We start from the raw sequence: 18973 nt of genomic DNA, 5'->3' as shown, positions 1-18973 counted from the left end.
TGCTTGGATTTATTGTGCAGCTAGGGGGAAGCACTAGAGCCACCCAATTTCACAAAAGACTCAGACAGCAAGCAGAGGCCCCTCATTAGAATAGTTGAATTATTACTCTGAATGCTTACACAGTGCCCTGGATGTCTTTGGTGTGCTGGAGTTAGGAAAAGGAGCTTGCCACTTACTACCAACTACCAGGCCACTTCAGTGCCTCCCTTTCTCCCATCACCACAGCTGAAACTCTACTGTTGTTGTCCTTTCTTCACATACGTCATTGAAAAACTCTCTCAGGTAAGAGGCTCTTTTTCAAGGCTGGCAAGCTACTGAAGGGGGAGCTCCTGCCTGGTGATTGAACCACCCCCTTACATGATGTTTACCTCACACTGTGTGCTTCAGCAACAGTTGTTTCCAAGGGTTTCCTTCTTCTCTAAAATTAGCCCTCCAAAGCAGGGAGCTGCTTCACTGTATCTTCTCCAGCTCCACTGCAATTGAAACAAAAGCCCAACAGAGACCATGAACTCTCAGAGATAACCTCATAGACTTCAAGTAATGAAGTCTTTTTATGCTGAGCTCACTCTTGGAAAATTTGAGCCAATCAACATAATTCACACCACATGGATGTTCTAAGATTTGATCCCGTTCTGAAACTGATTCACCTAACAGTAAATCCTGAAAAATGAGCTAACAAATGCAAGTCTGTGATCTCAGAAAAGCTCAATGTTTTTAAGTAAATGTCATTCTGCAGCTTTGCGATTGTATATAATACATATTATTTGAATGTAACATTGAGCAATTAGCACAGAAGTACAATGCTTTGAATGTTTAGCCACTGGTCTGCATTGCCAGCTCAGCTTTTTACCGGTAATGAATGGGTTAAAATGTTATACTCCTGATTAATGATGCTCAGGACTGTTTATTATTTTCCTTAACGTACATCCAGAAACACAGGAAAAGATTCTGTTTGATGACTGTACCAAGTTATATTCCATAAATAAAATATGAAATGATTTCCATCACTCTGCTCTGTATTTTGTACCAGAAATATCTCCTAACTTAAAGTGAAAGGAGCATTACTGGGATTTTATATGTTTCACCACAAAGAATCTGCTGATTTATTTATATTCTCCTTGGGCACTCTCTGGGTAAGTGCTTCATTGCATTTCAAACATATCCGTATAAACCAAATCACAGCAAATAAGGCAGATTTGTACTGATAATATTCTAAAATGGAATACACTAATATTAATAAAACTTGGGTGCCTTTAGATCAGTCCAGCACTGCTATCAATCTCATAAGAGCAAATTAATGAGCCCTGTTCAGTGCAGGTGAGAAAAAGAAGACATGTATTTGCCTTTCATCACTTTAGGAAATTCCAAAGATCTTCAAAATCAATTAAACAGGAATGGAATGTTGGAAAGACACAGCAAGTTCTGAGAGACTAAAGTGAATGACATATAAAATCAAACTTTCAGCTCGAGTTAGATACGTCACACTGAAGAAAAAAATTAAAGGCTTTCAGAATAGTGGCCAGTGTGACAAAAGTCAATTTAACTCCAGAGGGTTTGGCAGAAATTACTAAACCAAAAGACTCATGGCAAGAAATTGGATTCACTCTTTGCTTTGATTTTCCAAAGATGTGCTGTGTGTAGTACTATCGCCCACTGGAGAAGTTATGAAATAGTTCAACATCACGATAAAAACAGTACAATGGTGGCTTGCCCCAAGAATCGCACACTCAAATTGGAGCTGTGTAGTTCCTGATGGGAGCTACATGTGAAGCTCCTACCTCCCTGTTTTCCTGCGCTGATCACGAGAAGCCTCAAGGATCTCTCCCCACAGCAGCCACAAAATAGTGGCATGAAAAGCTGCCATGAAGATGAGGGAAAATGTGGTGGGGGAGGGGGGTGGTGTGGGAAACGTGGCGATCACCTGAGTGTGTGGGATTCACCACCACCCCACACAATTGTCTGCCCAGTACTGCGAATGGCTCCGCATCACTGGGTGATGCAGGACAATCAGTCGGTGTGCATCTTGGAATGCTCGGTATGAAGTAGCTGCAGTCAGTGACAGAACAACATTTGAAGAGGCTTCAAATGATCTGAACACTGAAACTGAGGCTGGCAGCTGCTATGTACAAGACAGTGATATAAGATTGGAGGTCCTTTCTCATTACTGACCTCAGTACAACAAGCTCCTTGTTGTATTTTTTAACTCAAATCACAGAGCCACACAGCATTAAACCAGGTCCTTCATCCCACCATGATCATTAAGTACCTACCTGTACTAAACCCATTTACCAGTACTGGGTCCATAGCTTTCTATGTGTTGGTGATTCAAGTGACCATCTTCTTAAAGGTTTTGAGAGTACCTGCCTCCACCACATTAGACAGTACTTTCCATGTTCTAGCCACCCTCTAGCTGTAAAAGTTCCTCCTCAGATTCCCCTCTAAACATCATATTCCTTACCCTAAACCTATGCCTCTCTTGTTTTAGTTATCTCTACTATGGAGAAAAACTTCCTCCTCTCCACCCCAGCTGTGCCCTCCATAATTTTGTATGTTTCTATCGGGTCCTCCCTCAGCCTCCTCTGCTCCAAGGAAAACCATCCAAACTGTTCAACAAAGCTTCAATTTATGTTGAGTAAAGGGAGGAAATGTGCAGTATGTGATTTGTAACATCATTAGGCGTGTGTCTGATGCTGAGAAAAACATCAGTCGCACTAGGATGGACCATGCACAGAATTTCTCCCTTCAAAGGGTATTATATCATATGGAAATTTGCAATTTGAAAATGAAAAATAGGATCTAATGGCCCTAATTTCCAGCCAATGATTCCCTTTTCAGTAACGTAGCTGCAAACAATCTTTTTAACATCTACCTAGGTTATGTGGTCAGCAGAAATGAGATGGCCCAAGGATAGTTTGCCAGGAGGTATCAGTAGGTTCTCTGGGGCTGATTTCACCTATTCTAATGTGCCATCTTTAGAGGACTGGAAGCACCCAGGAACAGGGACATTATTGAGCAGACTAAGTAGCCAATCAGGTTGAAGAATTCTGACAGACAGTAGACATAATAAGCATTGGCCATATTTCACTATTCAATTACTTCACAGAAAGCATAATAAGACATGAAACTACCAGATTGCCATAAAAACTCATCTGCTTGACTGATGTCCTTTGGCTATGTGTGACTTAAAACCCTCCAATATGCGTGACTCCTAACTGTACCCCGAGAACGTTCAACATGCCAGGGTCAAATAAGAGATGGACAACAAAATGCTGGTCTTGCCAGTGGCATCCACAAAAGAACTCATAAGTATAAACTTAACACTTCACTGGTGAATGGGGGGGTGGGGTTCAGACCATTTTGATTCTAATATTCAAACAAACAAAATAGATGCTAAATTTAAATGTGAGCATGTTTATGAAGCCACTACACAAGTCGATTGCAAAACTAATCAGGTACTGTATCAGTTAGTCATTTCCTCCACCAACACCCATGTGGACAAATGGAGAGGCTGAAGACCCAGAAGAGAGATGAGGATAGACACTCAGGATTTGGACAGGACATAGAATTAGAAGACGACTCGATACTCAACAAGGAAATAGGCAGGAATGCAGCAGCCTTCTGTCCTTATACTTACTGCATTCTTTTTAAAGTTTGGTTTGCACAGAACACATCTGAAAGTGGGCTTAGAATGAGAAACATCATAGTCCAATAAGATCAAACTATATATATATATAACCTCATGCTGTAATCTTCCCAAGTGACAAAATACCTCAGTCACAGATACACTCAGAAGTGACCTCCAATAAACAAAACATTATTCTTCACATCAGTTTTTCAGATCAAAAATATTGTAGTATGTTCTCCTCGTGCACATCTGAAATGGACATTCTGCTACAATGAAGCTGGTCATTTATATCACTATTCTTTATTGCATATCTTCTACCATGTGTCAATTGAATGTGCTCTATTTCTGTGTAAAATCACAATGCTTGACAAGACCATTATGCTGTTCAGAAATACACTTCCTACCACTTGATGCTTTTCACGCAATGCTTCTGTGGTCTTTGAAGATATCAACAAGATAATTTCAGCCGCTAAATTACCTGCAATGGAACAAGGACGGTGACAATATGATGGAAAATCTAATTTAAAAATTGATTAAAAGTTGTTGAGAGGATTTTTTTGTTAAATAATTTGGCAGCATCTTTTCAAATGCTTCCAAAAATGGCATTTCACCAGTGATAGTTGAGAGGATTAATGTTAGCCTGTCACTATCAAGCAGAAGATAAAGTGCTGGGAAAAATCTTCACCATGGAGGGATTTATTTTCACTGTAGACTGTAATTACCCCCTCAGTCTATGCACTGACTGGGAAGATCAAGTCATTTTTCTCTTGCAAGGTTCTCTTTGACCTGATCAATGTTAACCCTTAAAAAGGGCAATATCCTGACTTAAATGATAGTAGTATTTTGCTAATGCAAACAATAAATGAGCTTTGTGACTTTAATAAAAAATCAAATGGCTTTAGGTCATGCTTTCTTCTATGTTCTGTTTCAGCATGTCCATCACAGAGACTCAAAGCAGACTGTTTAGTCACAGAAAGGAATCATTTGTGTTATTCTTGGATGGAAAGGAAAAGTTACAAAAGAAAAGCCTCCAGATAACCCAGTTTGAGAGACTTGATAAAAGCCAGAAATGACTGTGATATCAGCTACAAATGTTTCACATGTTCCTGTAACAACCCTTAGGTATTATTTTAGCAGTCATTAACCCTGTTAAGCCTATTATCACGGACAGCAATTTCTCGATTTGGAATTACTGAAAATCAGAAATGACATTAATGCAAAAAGACTAATATTAATACGGGCAGCTTAACTGAACAAAGCCAAGGCCAGGCCAAATGTATAGCAGTATGGTTCCATAGCAACAGTAAACCTTAAGCTTTGGTAAGAAAAATATACTGCATATTTATGAACGGACACCGTTTATGAATTTTGGTAAACATTTCCCACATCCTTGTATTATGTACTATCCACATAAACATGTTGGGCAACTCCTTGACATCTCCATGGTGGGGGTGAGGGGATGCATCTTTGGTCTCTGACAGTAAATGCGTGTGAGAGTAACAGCAAGTTGTACCACCATCGAGGACATCTTCAAGAGGCGGTGCCTCAAGAAGGCAGCAACCATCACTAAGGACCCTCACCATCCGGGACATGCCCTCTTCTCATTACTACCATCAGTGAAGAGGTACAGGAGCCTGAAGGCCCCCACTCAATGATGCGGAAACAGCTTCTTCCCCTCTGCCATCAGATTTCTAAATGGTCCGTGAACACTACTTTGTTAATTCCCTTTTTTGCACTATTTATTTATTTTTGTAATGTATAGTAATTTTGACTTTACATTGCACTGATGCCGCAATACAACAAATTTCACCTCAGCTAAGTCAGTGATAATAAATCTGATTCTGATTCCTTGCATGTTCACTTTCACTGAAGTTGATGGAAATGCAGGCCAATTTGCATGTTTTGTAGATGACATCCAGATCTTCCTTTCTACAATGGCTCTGTGGTATTAAATTACTGTTCCACATCAAGCCAATAAAACATTGGGAAAACTAAAGGTATCCTAGTCAGTATTGCCAATGAGCATATGTCTCCCCATCAGTCCACAACCGCAGCACTTACTCATTTGATAGCTCTACTTCCTGATTACCAGGAAGAATACTTACTTCCACGTCATCAAGAAAATCTTACAAATTCTTTGGAAGCTTCAGGCTTGGTTTTAACAATAACTTCGCCATTGCTGATATCTCCACAAACTCCAACTTATCTAGAACTCCTTCACAATGAATCTACATTAACTGCCTATTCTCCAGTACATCAATATAAAAATATCTGTCCTCTGCCACAGATCAATCCAAATCCTTACCCTGCCCTAGCCCTGTGAGTTCCTTCACTCAAATTTTCTCGCCCAACTCATTTATGCTTTTAATTCTGATGTCTTGTACTTCTTTTCACTTTCTATTTCCCCATTGGTGTGAGAGATTCATCTGCTTCAAACCCTCCTTCTGGAACACCCTGCCCAAATCCTTCTTATTTCATATCTTAATGCCAACCAAGATGCCTATCTAAGGTAGTCCATTTGCCCGCATTTGCCCTATATCCCTCTAAACCTTTCCTATCCATGTATCTGTCCAAGTGTCTTTTAAATGTTATTATTGTACCTGCCTCAACCACCTCCTCTGGCAGATCATTCCATATATTTACCCTCTGCCTAAAGAAGTTGACCCTCAGGTCCCTTTTAAATCTTTCCCCTCTCATCTTAAACCTGAGCCCTCTAGTTTTTGATTCTCTATTCCTGGGGAAAATATTGTGCACTCACCCTAGCTCCTCTTGATTTTATACACCTCCATAAAATCACCCCTCAGTCTCCTACACTCCAATAAATAAAGTCCTAACCTGCCCAAACTCTCCCTATAACTCAGACCCTCAAAATCTGGCAATATTCTTATAAATCTTCTTTGCACCCTTTCCAGCTTAATGACATCTTTCCTATAACAAAATAGCAATAACCAATAAATGCTTGGTCACTGCTATTTTAGTTCCACTTTAAAATATTGGAGCAACTGAATGACATGGATAACTCTCCCAACACTGCTGCTTTTCAAGGGGCTGTGAAATCATTCAAATCTTCGATAGGTTTGTACTGCATTGAAGCATAACAGGAAGTAAAAACCACAATGGAACTTTTGCTATCCTATGAATCCACATTAGAACTGAGATCTAATTAAAAGCTTATACCTGAAACATTAACATTACTCAGCTCTGATCACCTGCAGTATGTTTCCATGAATGTTGTTTAATTTCAATAAATGGTAGAGCTTTCATTTTTAGCTTATATATACATATATTTTACATTCAGCACAGAGACAGAAGAACCTTTCAATCAGATCAACATTTGGATCATAAAGCTGCAGTTCAAACAAAACGGAGTAAGATTTTTGACTGTTTGGCTTATCTAGTAACATGCTTCCAGCAGCTAACATTTATAAGCCAAGTCCTTAAGCTGTGAGCTAAAAGTGCTTATTCTCCATGGTCCTCAGCGATTCTAACTGGATCATAGCCTGCCTGGAGGCAGAGAAAGACTGAAAGTAACAGGAGAGTAATTGGGATGAGAACAAAGGCAAACATTCCTCCTGACAGCAAGCTCTTCAAGGGATTCACCAGCAGTAATTCCAGCTTGTCTGATATCATCACTGAGAGCTTTAATCTGTCAACACATACCTCCACACTGATAAAACATTTAATAAGGCCTGCCCCTCACATCATCTTGTCACCAGCAAGTAACTCTTAATGACATTTACTTTCAAATCAAATCTATCTCTTTCAGAGCTGTGGCATAATTCTTTTGTACAGCAGCTTTGGAGAAAAAAATGACAAAGATAACAATTACTAAAGCTTTACCTGAAAAAGAACAGTTAATGCCAGCCAGATCAGACAGGAAACTAAACCTACCCAAGTTTCCACCAAATATCCACAACATCGAGCTTTAATCAGTACACAGACTGGATTAAACCCAAGAACCCTTCATTCTGGCTTTATATTTTACACGACTTTTCCTTAACTGCTAAAATGGTGATAGAGAATTGACTTATTTCATGGATCCCTTTCCAGTAAACCTTAGTTGTAACTTGGGGCAGTAATCAGATGAGTGACAAACCATTCTCAGTAGTCTGAGGCTGGGGATTGTTGTTAGCTTTGCACGTCTGCTGCTCCCAGCTCCACAAGAAATGTAAAAAAAAATTGGCATCGCGTCCTTTTCCTGCTTAGCAAACACTCGATTATTTACAACCTGCTCAGGCCATCATTAAGATTTCCTCCAGTGACATAATGGGAACTCTACTTGTATATTTAATATTAGCATTCCTCTTGTCCATTTGGAAAGCCATCTTAAAATGTGGGATTAGTGGGATTAATGGAGATTGCCAGGTGATAAAGTGCAAGGATGACAGCAAAAATTGACGCAATGGGCAGGATTAAAATCACCCTGCAGCACTTAATAGGTGCTTAACTGCAAAGAAAAACTGCCATGAGAGGAGAAATATTTGTCACTGCAGAACGGGGTAATGGAAGGCAAGGTGGCAGCATTAGCACACCATCTCCCATCAGGAGTGAGGAGCAGGAGAGGCAGGTCGTTTCACTCCTTGTGGGCTAGGACAACTCGAAGTAGCTCATTATTCCTTTTTTTTGCACTATTTATTTATCCATAATTTATAGTAATTTTATGTCTTTGCAAATTTCACATCATATATTACAGTGATAATAAACCTGATTCTGAACTCTGACATTGGAGAGGGTTTTGCTCTTTCCAGATATGCATCTGGCATACACAAAAATGTACAGCTATTTAAACATTTCAAACAATATGAAAATTACATTTGGTACAAATATGTCAAGCAGTGGCCAATTCCAACACTTTACCACCTGACAGGAGGGATTTACAAATCGCCACCTGTTTCCAAGTGCCACCTGGTCTATCATCATGTACTGATTAAAGTTTGTGCAAATAGTTTTTTTTTGATTAAAATATGTCTCTGAGGAAAAGGTGAATTAGCGTTTTAGTTGTTCTCCTTACTGCATTGATTCTTTTGAATGGCTTATTCATCTTTACCTGCCTGATGTAATCTTGTCACTTGTTGGTTGCAAGATATATTTAAAAGCACAGAAAAAGCAGAGGTCAGCTGACCCTAGCAGCATCAAACACTTACCAAGGTATGCAATTCCAATCCATAATCCCACACAATACAACTGCTAACTGCATGCTCTACCACTTGTGCTACAAAACCTCTACTTGCTCCATTTACTGCTTCATTCGCAACTATGCCCCACTCCCCTCTAATGCTGGCACTCAATAAAAAATGTTTTTATAACATCTACTCCTCTTATGTGATGATTGAAGTCTGGTGCTACAGGTGCACATTAAATACCATATCTTCAAAGTGCCTTCATGGGTCTCATTCTTTGCCTTATGTGATTTCTGTCTCCCTCTGTACAATGATCTTTGTGCTTCATGTGCTTTGTGCACTCTCTTGCAATATAAAATTACAGGCAGCCAACTAAACATCTGTGTCTGGACATTCTGGGGCTCATGGAGGACAAATCCAATAGTGTGGGGCCAGAGGAGTAGGAGTTTGGTGCAAAATATTTTCCAAAATTTTAGTAACATTTCCTTGGTTATGGCTTAATTTTAGTGGGCAGAACTTAGGTTCTCCAGAGTTTCCCCAAAGATCCCTCAAATCCTCCCTCCTTAACTGCAGCAGGGAGCATAATGGATTGTGGCCCAAATCATTCATGATTAACTGCCTTGCATATAAGGAACCAAAGTGGGAGAAAGCATTAATAATGATTGGGGCCTACCAGAACATGGGTCAAACCGACCACCGCCATTTCCCCCATAAAGGGCAGGATACATATTTGCTCTGTGGAGAAGTTACCCCAGTAGCTTCAATACAAACTGGCCACCTTCAGCTATTATATACAAGAAACTCAATTCTCAGGATTTGCAACAATTCAAGGCAATGTCAAGTGGACATTCTCAGTCATGTCAAACCCTGACACGCAAATGCTTATTTTACCAGCTCAGACTTTAAGGTCATTTTTGTGGGTGCAGCATGGCAGATTTTAAATAAACCTCATGATTTTGGGATTTAATCCAATATCATCCTGAAAGGTCAATTTCAAAATCTGGGTTGAATTCAATAAAATTTGGAAACATCATTGACGACTTAACATAGATCAGCTGAAATGCATGCAGCCCCTTGCTATATCTAACCCAGCTCTCTGTGCCAATAAGCAACAACTACAACAAAGGCTCAACTTTAGTTACCAGCATTGAGCATGAATGGTGAATTACATTCTTTGGAGGAGGTTGCTTTGGTGGAGGACACAGTCAACTGCTTTTACCATCAAAACATCACAACAGATACATTTTTTTCCATTATTATTAACCTGATCTTTCCACAGAACATTTGCTTCTGAAAGATGAAGTTTTCTATTTAACAAAATGACATATTGCATTTGCTCAGAACAGCGATTTTGTGTCAGCTTTCTTATCTTGTCTACATCATTATGTCTTCCACTGAAATGAATGCAAGGGAAACCTCAGCCTTCTTTGAGGGGCCTACAGACCTCCTTATCAGCCCTCCTTTCTGTACCCAGGCTTGATGAAGTCCAATGCTGGCCAGTAAAGATGGCAATATTCTCCAATCCTTTATTACAATGCTGGTTTTACTGCAATGTGCAAGTGGGGAAAGTATTCCTGCAAAATTTGTCTTTTGCAGGAAGATTTATGAGGTTAAATAAATAAGAAGTCACTTTAATGATGCTCCTGCCTGCCTGCCCATTTATTTCCCTTTCCACGTTTATCAAATTTATGAACGCAATTCCAATCCACCGTTCACTTGGTTTAATTTCACATCCTCAACTCTACTATGTGCTGATGGTGCTCTGCAGCAACTGTAACCTCATTGCATCACTCCTCAACCAACAGCATCTCCCTATAAGGACACCATCACACAAAAGGATTTAACAAGTTGCAGAGGGAAGGAGTGAACAACAGGAAATGTTTGTGATAATGCGGAGGTAGGAGTGATTAAATACAGTTGGAATGATAGTGGAAGGTGAAGGAAATTGATATTAGGGGACTAAAAGTAGTTTGGGGGAAGTGTAAATCTTGAATAATTATCTAAAATAAGTAGCAGAAAATGGAAATAGCAGTATATCGAAATCTGACAGAAAAATGCTGGAATTGCTAATTACCTGAAATTGTTGGAACTCAATATACAGTCTAGAAGGCTGTTGGAAGATAGGGTGTTGTTCCTCAAGCTTACAATGTACTTTTGAACCAACTGCGTGATGTTTCCCTCCTTTCTTTGTTGCCTCCCTGCCTTTGCATCATTCCTAGGTCCACATGTCTAGCTCTTCATGTCACAGCCTACTGGGAGAACCGAACACTGCTCCCTCTCCAGCAAGAGAAAGGTTAGGAAGGAGATGCCAGGAAGAGAGCTAGCTCAGCCTTCCTAGTCAGAAAATGAACTCTTATACTAAATATGGGATGAACAGTTTCTGTAGAACTTTCTTCAAAGCTATTAACCTACATGGGATAACCGTAGTCCTTGCATTCCCTCTTTGATGGGCATGAGGTAAGGTTAGATCCCAATAATTTTCCCTCAACACAGGAGCCAGAAGGACCAGGGAACCAAAGTCCAGTCCTGGTAATAAATAGCAAGGGAAGATTGGGAAATACAGTACAAATCAAAACTCATATTATTATCAAGGCAGTTAATTCAGTCACCTAATGATGGTTTCAGCTCCGTTCAATATATATTGCAATTGGAACCAGAGGTAAGTATTTAACCACAAAGTGCAGATTTAACAAGCATTATGCAGTGCAGGGGCAGTAATCACAATCAGGCCAGGTAGTGCTGGCTCTGAAGATCCATCAGTAACATGCAGCACACCAACAATTATACACTTCACAGCCTCCTGACAATAAATACAACAAACATATACAACATTGAAAGCAATGTCACAAGTGACAGATGTTAATTCATTGCTGTCCAATTGTCTCTTGTGCATTCAACTGACCTTGGCCTGAGGAATGACTCAAGAAGCTGACAGATGCTGGCACCTGTAACTTTTCTTGCAACATTTCCTTGCTCACTCATTGTTTTCTCCAACTGGGTCCAGCAGTGAGAGGTCAGAGATGGCACCATTGGAGCCGTAGTGTTTGTAGTTCTGGGTTTCCTAGCCCCCCCAGGTTTCACTGCCGATAGTTCAGGTGTGACCTACCCGCTGCTGTGGTTTATTTTGTTTAGAAGGACAGGTTCAAGTGTTTCTGAGCCAATATTTTCAAAGGTTGAGGTGGCTTAATCAACATTTCTCCACCTCTACTCCTGGATGCCACATCTTCCTGAAACTTTTCACAGGGAGTTGCTCTCTGGATGTGCCAGGTGAGCAAGTCAATGCAGGCACAACACTTGGTGACCACTGATGACCAGAGATCAGCAGACAATGAATAATCAGCAGACACAAGCAAATGCTTTAAAGTATTGGATGCCTTGTTAAGCATCTAACTCTCATATCTCTGTCATCGGCTTCCTACACTATTCCAACAGGGAACAACAGCTCATCTTCTGACCAGTTACATTGCAGATTTATGGACTCAACATTGAGGTGGTGTGTAATTGTTGGTGTGTAATTGTCGTCGTCAGGATGGCTGAGCAGTCTAAGGCGCTGCGTTCAGGTCGCAGTCTCCACTGGAGGCGTGGGTTCAAATCCTATTCCTGACAGTTAAGCATTGGCAGGCACAGTAGTGTAGCGGTTAGCGTAATGCTTTACAGCGCCAGAGACCCGGGTTCAATTCCAGCCACTGTCTGTAAGGAGTTTGTACATTCTCCCTGTGTCTGTGTGGGTTTCCTCTGGGTGCTCCGGTTTCCTCCCACATTCCAAAGACGTACGGGTTAGGAAGTTGTGGGCATGCTATGCTGGCGCCGGAAGTGTGGCGACACTTGCGGGCTGCCTCAGAACACTCTACGCAAAAGATGCATTTCACTGTGTGTTTCGATGTACATGTGACTAATAAAAGATCTTATCTGATCTTATCTTACCTAGGTCAAAAATTTCAGGTCATCAACATTGGTGCATTTTGATTTCCGATTTCCAGTGGTTATTCCACATTCCTCTCGTATTCTTAGTTAATTAGTCTGTATACACACCTCCTCCAGACTGCCATCAGTCCCTAATTTCTTTCACTTGTACTATTAATCCTTTCCTCAATTAATCTTTCCTGGTCTCCATCCTATCACAGATCTTTCCTTTTATTCTCTCTCCCCCTCCACCTTTCTATGCATCTATTAACTTGCTTTTTGTTCCTCTAACATTTCCCAGTTCTGATTGAACATCATTAAGCTGAAGCACTAACTCCATTTCCATTGAGTATTCCCTGCATTTTCTGTTTATATTTCATAATTTCAGTATTTTTGCTTGTGTCAATACTTAACCTGTTTTGTACAGGTGCATCTTGCCTTTTGAAATTGAAAAGCTGCAGGAACTTTTTGAAGCATTGCCATCCTGACTTTCACTGTGAATGTACAATTGCTAAATGTAGCACTGCTTGTACAAAACTAAAGACTACATTGGATTTATTTCTTGCTCACAATAAATGGCGAGCTGAACTTTTGTTTTGGGATGGGAGACCTTGGAAGTGGATGGTGTTGGGGGTGGGGTTCTCAGGACTGTGATCGGGGGCGAGTGGAAATCTGGGTTTGGGAGCATGATGCTGGGGAGATAGGAACGACGGTTTGAAGAAGTGGGAGAAGTGGGGGAAGCAAAGCGAGGTTGAGGCCGGGGGATTAGGGTTTGAGATGGATTTAAATTTCAGGCATTTTACATTTTAACATCCCATCTGGTGTAAGCACACCTGCTCTGTGGGGGAGGAACGGGAATCGAAGGGGAGGTGACATTAAAGTTGGCCTGGAGTATAAGTTTAAACTTACTGAAAGATCACACATTCCCAGCACGGAGACACAAGTCTGACGAAGGGTCTCGGACTAAAATGTCGACTGTTCATTTCCCTCCATAGATGCTGCCTGACTTGCTGAGTTCCTCCAGCATTTTGTGTTCGTTGCTCCCAGAATGGAGTACACTTGAAGGGAGCAGCCATCAGACGGTCAGCACCTCTGACTCTTCCAAGCACATTTCCCACTGGTACTGCAGGACTGAGCAAGTCTTTAACTTTTAAATTAAAAGTTCAGACTTTCTCAGCATTCTTTAGGTCACCCTATACAGTACACGTATAATTTTTGGAGACATGAAAATGGTGGCTTTCAAACACTAGAACTTAAAATAGATTAGACTGATGTACGATGTGAAGAGGAACATGTGCATTGAAAAGCTACCAGACCATGTCACGCACATTTCCAGCAATTATTGACATTCAATATATCTGGCTGGGCTACTGGGTTACTTCATATAAAATTAACCAAATATTCTTTTGTTAAACCATCATTAGTTTACATTTATCATCATATATTTTTAACTGTGCATGAAGTATGCAGTACTGTTAAAGTTTCACATCCAAATACACCCCATGGGAATGGGGCTAAATTGGACAGTATTGGAAAATGGGCTCTGGAATCACAATGTGAAATGAACCCCAAATGTCTGACCCAGTGCAACATATACACAAAATTCACCCTGCCATAGAAAACAGCCGTCATTAGAACAGTACAGCACAGGAACAGGCCCTTCAGCCCAAGATGTTGTGCCAAGCTAATCTAATTGCTAATTAAATGCCTAACTAAACTAATCCCTTCTGCACACACAATGTCCATATCCTTCCATTCCCTGCGTACCCATGTACCTATCTAAGAGCTTCTTTAACACTTCTATCATATTTCCCTCACTATCAACGCTGGCAGTGCATTTAAGACACGCACCACTCTCTGTGTAAAAAACTTGCCCTGCACATCTCCTTTGAACTTAACCACTGACCTTAAATGGATGTCCTCTAGTATTAGACATTTTGACCCTGGGAAAAAGATACTGGCTCTCTATCTGTGCCCCTCCTAATCTTATAAACTTCTATCAGGTCTTCCCTCAGCCTCCATTGCTCCAGAGAAAAAAACCCTAGTTTGTCCAATCTCCCTTTACAGCACATGTCCTCTAATCCAGGCAGCATCCTAGTAAACCTCTTCTTCACCTTCTCCAAAGCCTCCACATCCTTCCTATAATGGGGATTAATCACAGAATTTATTGCCTCTCCAAATATCACACAGGCATCCAGTTTTATGAATTGCTCACAACAGTTCCAGTTAATTAGTGCTCAGCACCTCTTAAACAGGTGATGCTAATCGCCTACAAATGCTGGCGAAATCATTCAAGGCCTTGGCAGCTTGCTAGAAGGGACAGCAGAACACAAGGGAGAATGAACCAATGAAAAGAACACCTCATCGCTTGATCTGAGACTCACAGTCATTCTGTCAAACACTGACACACTATATACTGTACAGGTAAGCAGCTGAGGCTGTATACGGTGACGCATCAAACATGACTGCTCAGGAGCCAGGGCGGGGTAAAATCACATATAAGATCTGCTCCAGGTGTTGGAGTCAGGTTGCTGGGGGTGCAATTTTCATATTGTGGGACAGGATTCCAATTAAGAATTCCCTCCCCCTAGAAAAAGTTATCAAGAAGTGCAGTTTTACGCGACGACCAAGATGTCACATTAACTTCATATTTTTCAAACAACATAGGAGACTATTCAGACCATTGTACATATCAGTCAGGGCCTTGAGTACAGGAGCTGGGACGTCATATTACAACTGTTTCAGATGTTGATGGGACCACACTTGGAGTATTGTGTGCAGTTCTGGTCGCCCAGCTATAGGAAGGGTGTCATTAAAATGTGAAAGGTGCAGAAAAGATGCAAAGGGATGTTAGCAGGACTGGAGGGCTTGAGTTATAAGGAGAATCTCAGTAGGCTGGGACTGTTTCCCCTGGAACATACGAAGTTGATCTTATAGAGGTTTAGAAAATCATGAGGAGAGTAGACACGGTGGATGGTCACAGTCTTTTTCCCAGGGGAGGGGAGTCTAAAACTTGAGGGCATCCATTTAAGGTGGGAGGCGAAAAATTTAAAAGGGACTTGAGGGTCAATATTTTCATACAGTGGGTGGTGGGTATATGGAATGAGCTACCAGAAGAAACTGTAGAGGCAGGTACATTTACAAGGTTTAAAAGACATTTGGACAAGGGCATAAATAGAAAAAGCCTAGAGGGATATGGACCAAACACAGACAAATGGGACTAACTCAGATGTACATCTTGGTCAGCATGGATGAGTTGGGTCAAAGGGCCTGTTTCCATGCTGTGTAACTCTGTGACTCTATGCCAGTTGTCAGATCAATCCCATCAGTTCCATTCCCTCCCTATTGTCTCTCACATGCTCATCAACTCCCCCTAAGCCGGGCTGTCTTGCCGGAGATGTCAAGAAGCACTTCTCAACACCATGGGATGCACGAATAGGGAAATCTCATCTCCAAAACCTACTGAAGCTTGGCCAATTGAAAATGTTCAGTGTATGAAGGGTTATGCAATCGAGAACAGGGAATAGAATTGATTTACAGATCAGCCACAACAGTGGCGAGCCCAGTGAATGGCCTATAACTATTCCTATATACAATATAAAGAAATCATTAGAGTAGAAATCAAAATGTCAAATTACCAAGATGGGGCCCCACAGAGATGCAGTAGATAATGCTGCTTCTTCATAGTTCCAGCCACCTGGATTCAATTTTGACCTCCAGAGCTATCTGTGTTGAGTCTGCACATCCTCCTTGTGACCATATAGTATCCCTCTGGGTATTCCCAAGTCCCAAAGACGTGGGGTTTGGTAGGTAATTGGCCGATATGAATTACTCTAGTCTAGGTTGGTGGTAGGAGAATTGGATGAACATAGAACAGTACAGCACAGGAACAGGTCCTTCGGCCCACAACGTTTGTGTCAACCATGATGCCAAATTAAACTAATCCCATCTGTCTGCACGTGATCATAATCCCTCCATTACTTGCATATTCATGTGCATGTCTAAATGCCTCTTAAACAGGAAGTTGATGAGCATGTGAGAGAGAATAGGTTACAGGGAAACAAATGAGGGAATGGAATTGATGAGGTTGTTCCAAGAGCAGGCATAGAATCAGTGGACTGAATGGCCTCCTGTTGTTTGAAAAATATGAAAATAATATAAAATGTCAGTCATCACCAAAAACTGTACTTCTGGATAATACTTTCTGAGCGGAAGGGATAGCTGAGCGTAACAGTTAGCGCGACGCTATTACAGCGCCAGCGATCAGGGTTCGATTCCCGTCGCTGTCTGTAAGGAGTTTGTACGTTCTCCCGTGTCTGCATGGGTTTCCTCTGGGTGCTCCGGTTTCCTCCCACATTCCAAAGATGTACAGGCAGGTTAATTTGGGTTTAGAATGGGCGGCGCAGACTCGTTGGGCCAGAAGGGCCTGTTACCATGCTGTAAATAAAATTTTTAAAAAATTTAACTGGAATTTTGACCCACTTACAAACAGTTGGTTGTACCATTGAAATTAAGTTCATTCATTCTTTTTAGTGAAATACCTTCATTATACCACCTGCTGCTATCTCACTGTACAGAAACCTGACAGTGCGACACAAAATACAATTCGCATTCCTCCACTATAGCACACCCACAAACCAATTAACCTTTTCAGGCCTCTGGCTCTCTGGTCTGGTAGAAAAGGTCAGCTGCTTTCATCTCAGCACTGCTTGTGCAATTGCATGACCTCACAGGGTGACTCGAACAATAAGTTTCCTGAAACAGATTGGTTGGAATTGAAAAGCACATCATGTGATGTAATAAGCTTTTCCAATTCCAAGAGGAGCCTCTGCAAGTGGTTTTAGGGTCTGTAGCTGCCTAAGGATATCTTAAGGTGTAAGAAGTTGGCAAGTACATTTGATCATAGATTCCTGTGCACACAGTGGGGCAACTAACAGAGCCACCGTCCTATAGCACCAGAGTTCTGGGTTCAATCCTGGTCTTCGGTGCTGTCTGTGTGGAGCTTGCACATTCTCCCTGTGCTGCATAGGATTCCTCCAAGTGCTCCGGTTTCCTCCCACATCTCAAAGGCATGCGGGTTGGTGGGTTAAATAGCCACTGCAAGTTGCCTCTCATGTAAGTGAGTTAGTAGAATCTGGGTGGTGTTGATGGGAAAGTGGGAAGAATAGAATGGGATTAGTAAATGGGTGCCTGATAGTCAGCATGCACTCAGTGGACACAGGGCCTGCTTCCATGCTGTACGACATAGTGATTCCATGTAAAAGTAAGAGATAAAGGGTTGTAGGTGTGTACCATGCTGAGCACAACATCTCAGCTGACACTGCTTTGCAATACTGGTGGAATTTTTCATCTTTCAGATGAGACATCCGCCTCCAGATTTACACAATTTCAAAGAAGAATGCAAGATTTCTCAAAAAAGCATGTTGGTGCTGCAAATGAACTGAGAGTTCTTTTGGGTGTTTTGGCCGATTTCTTTTCCATAACCAAAACCATGAGACATGATTACCTGACTATTATGGCTTTAGTGTTTATACAACATATATAGAACACAGAACAATACAGCACAGGAACAGGCCCACGATGTCTCTGCCATCCATGATATCAATTTAAACATTTATTGTTTTAGTGTTCAGAGAACATAGAACACTACAGCGCAGTAACAGGCCCTTTTGCCCACGATGTCTGTGCTAATCATGATGCCAATTTAAACTGGAAGTCTGCCTGCAGGCGGTCTATGTTCCTCAGTTCCCTGCCTGCTCATGTATCTGTCTAAATGCCTCAAATGTTGCTCTCATATCTGCTTCCACAACTTCCCCTGGCAGCAAGTTCAAGGCACAGACCACAATTGTGTAAAGATTTGCCATGTAAATCTCCTTTCAACTTTCCCTCTCTCACCTTAAAGCTATGTCTTCTAGTATTTGACATTTCCACTCAGGGAAAAAGACTCTATCTACCCTCTCTATGCCTCATTTAATCTTATAAACTTCTATCAGGTCACCTCCAACAGCCTCCGACACTCCAGAGAAAGCAATCCGAGTTCGTCCAACTTCTCCTTGTAGCTAATACTCTCTAATCCAGGCAACATCCTGGAGAACCTCTTCTGTACCCTCTCCAAATCCTTCACATCCTTCCTGTAATGGGGGGTCCAGAACTGCACACAGTACTCCAAACGTGGCCTAACCAAAGTTTCACACAGCTGCAACATGACCTCCTGACTTTTATACGCAATGCCCTGACTGATGAAGGCAAGCATGCCCACCCTATCTATTTGAGTTACCGCTGTCAGGGAGCTATGGACTTGTACCTCAATGTTGTACACCCTCTG

General features: G+C 41.4%; 1 protein-coding gene and 1 non-coding gene across 2 annotated transcripts in view; one reads left to right on the top strand and one right to left on the bottom strand.

Moving 5' to 3' along the window:
- Positions 1 to 18973, bottom strand: part of LOC127579365 (transmembrane protein 132C-like) — a 751467-nt gene that overhangs the window by 362768 nt on the left and 369726 nt on the right. The window lies entirely within an intron of this gene.
- Positions 12269 to 12351, top strand: trnal-cag (transfer RNA leucine (anticodon CAG)). Its single transcript has one exon. It is a non-coding gene; the product is annotated as a tRNA-Leu (tRNA).

Source organism: Pristis pectinata, chromosome 17, assembly GCF_009764475.1.
Source record: "Pristis pectinata isolate sPriPec2 chromosome 17, sPriPec2.1.pri, whole genome shotgun sequence".
In the NCBI taxonomy this organism is placed as follows: domain Eukaryota; kingdom Metazoa; phylum Chordata; class Chondrichthyes; order Rhinopristiformes; family Pristidae; genus Pristis; species Pristis pectinata.
The sequence above is the reverse complement of the archived record's forward strand: the minus strand, read 5'-3'. Positions and strand labels throughout refer to the sequence as shown.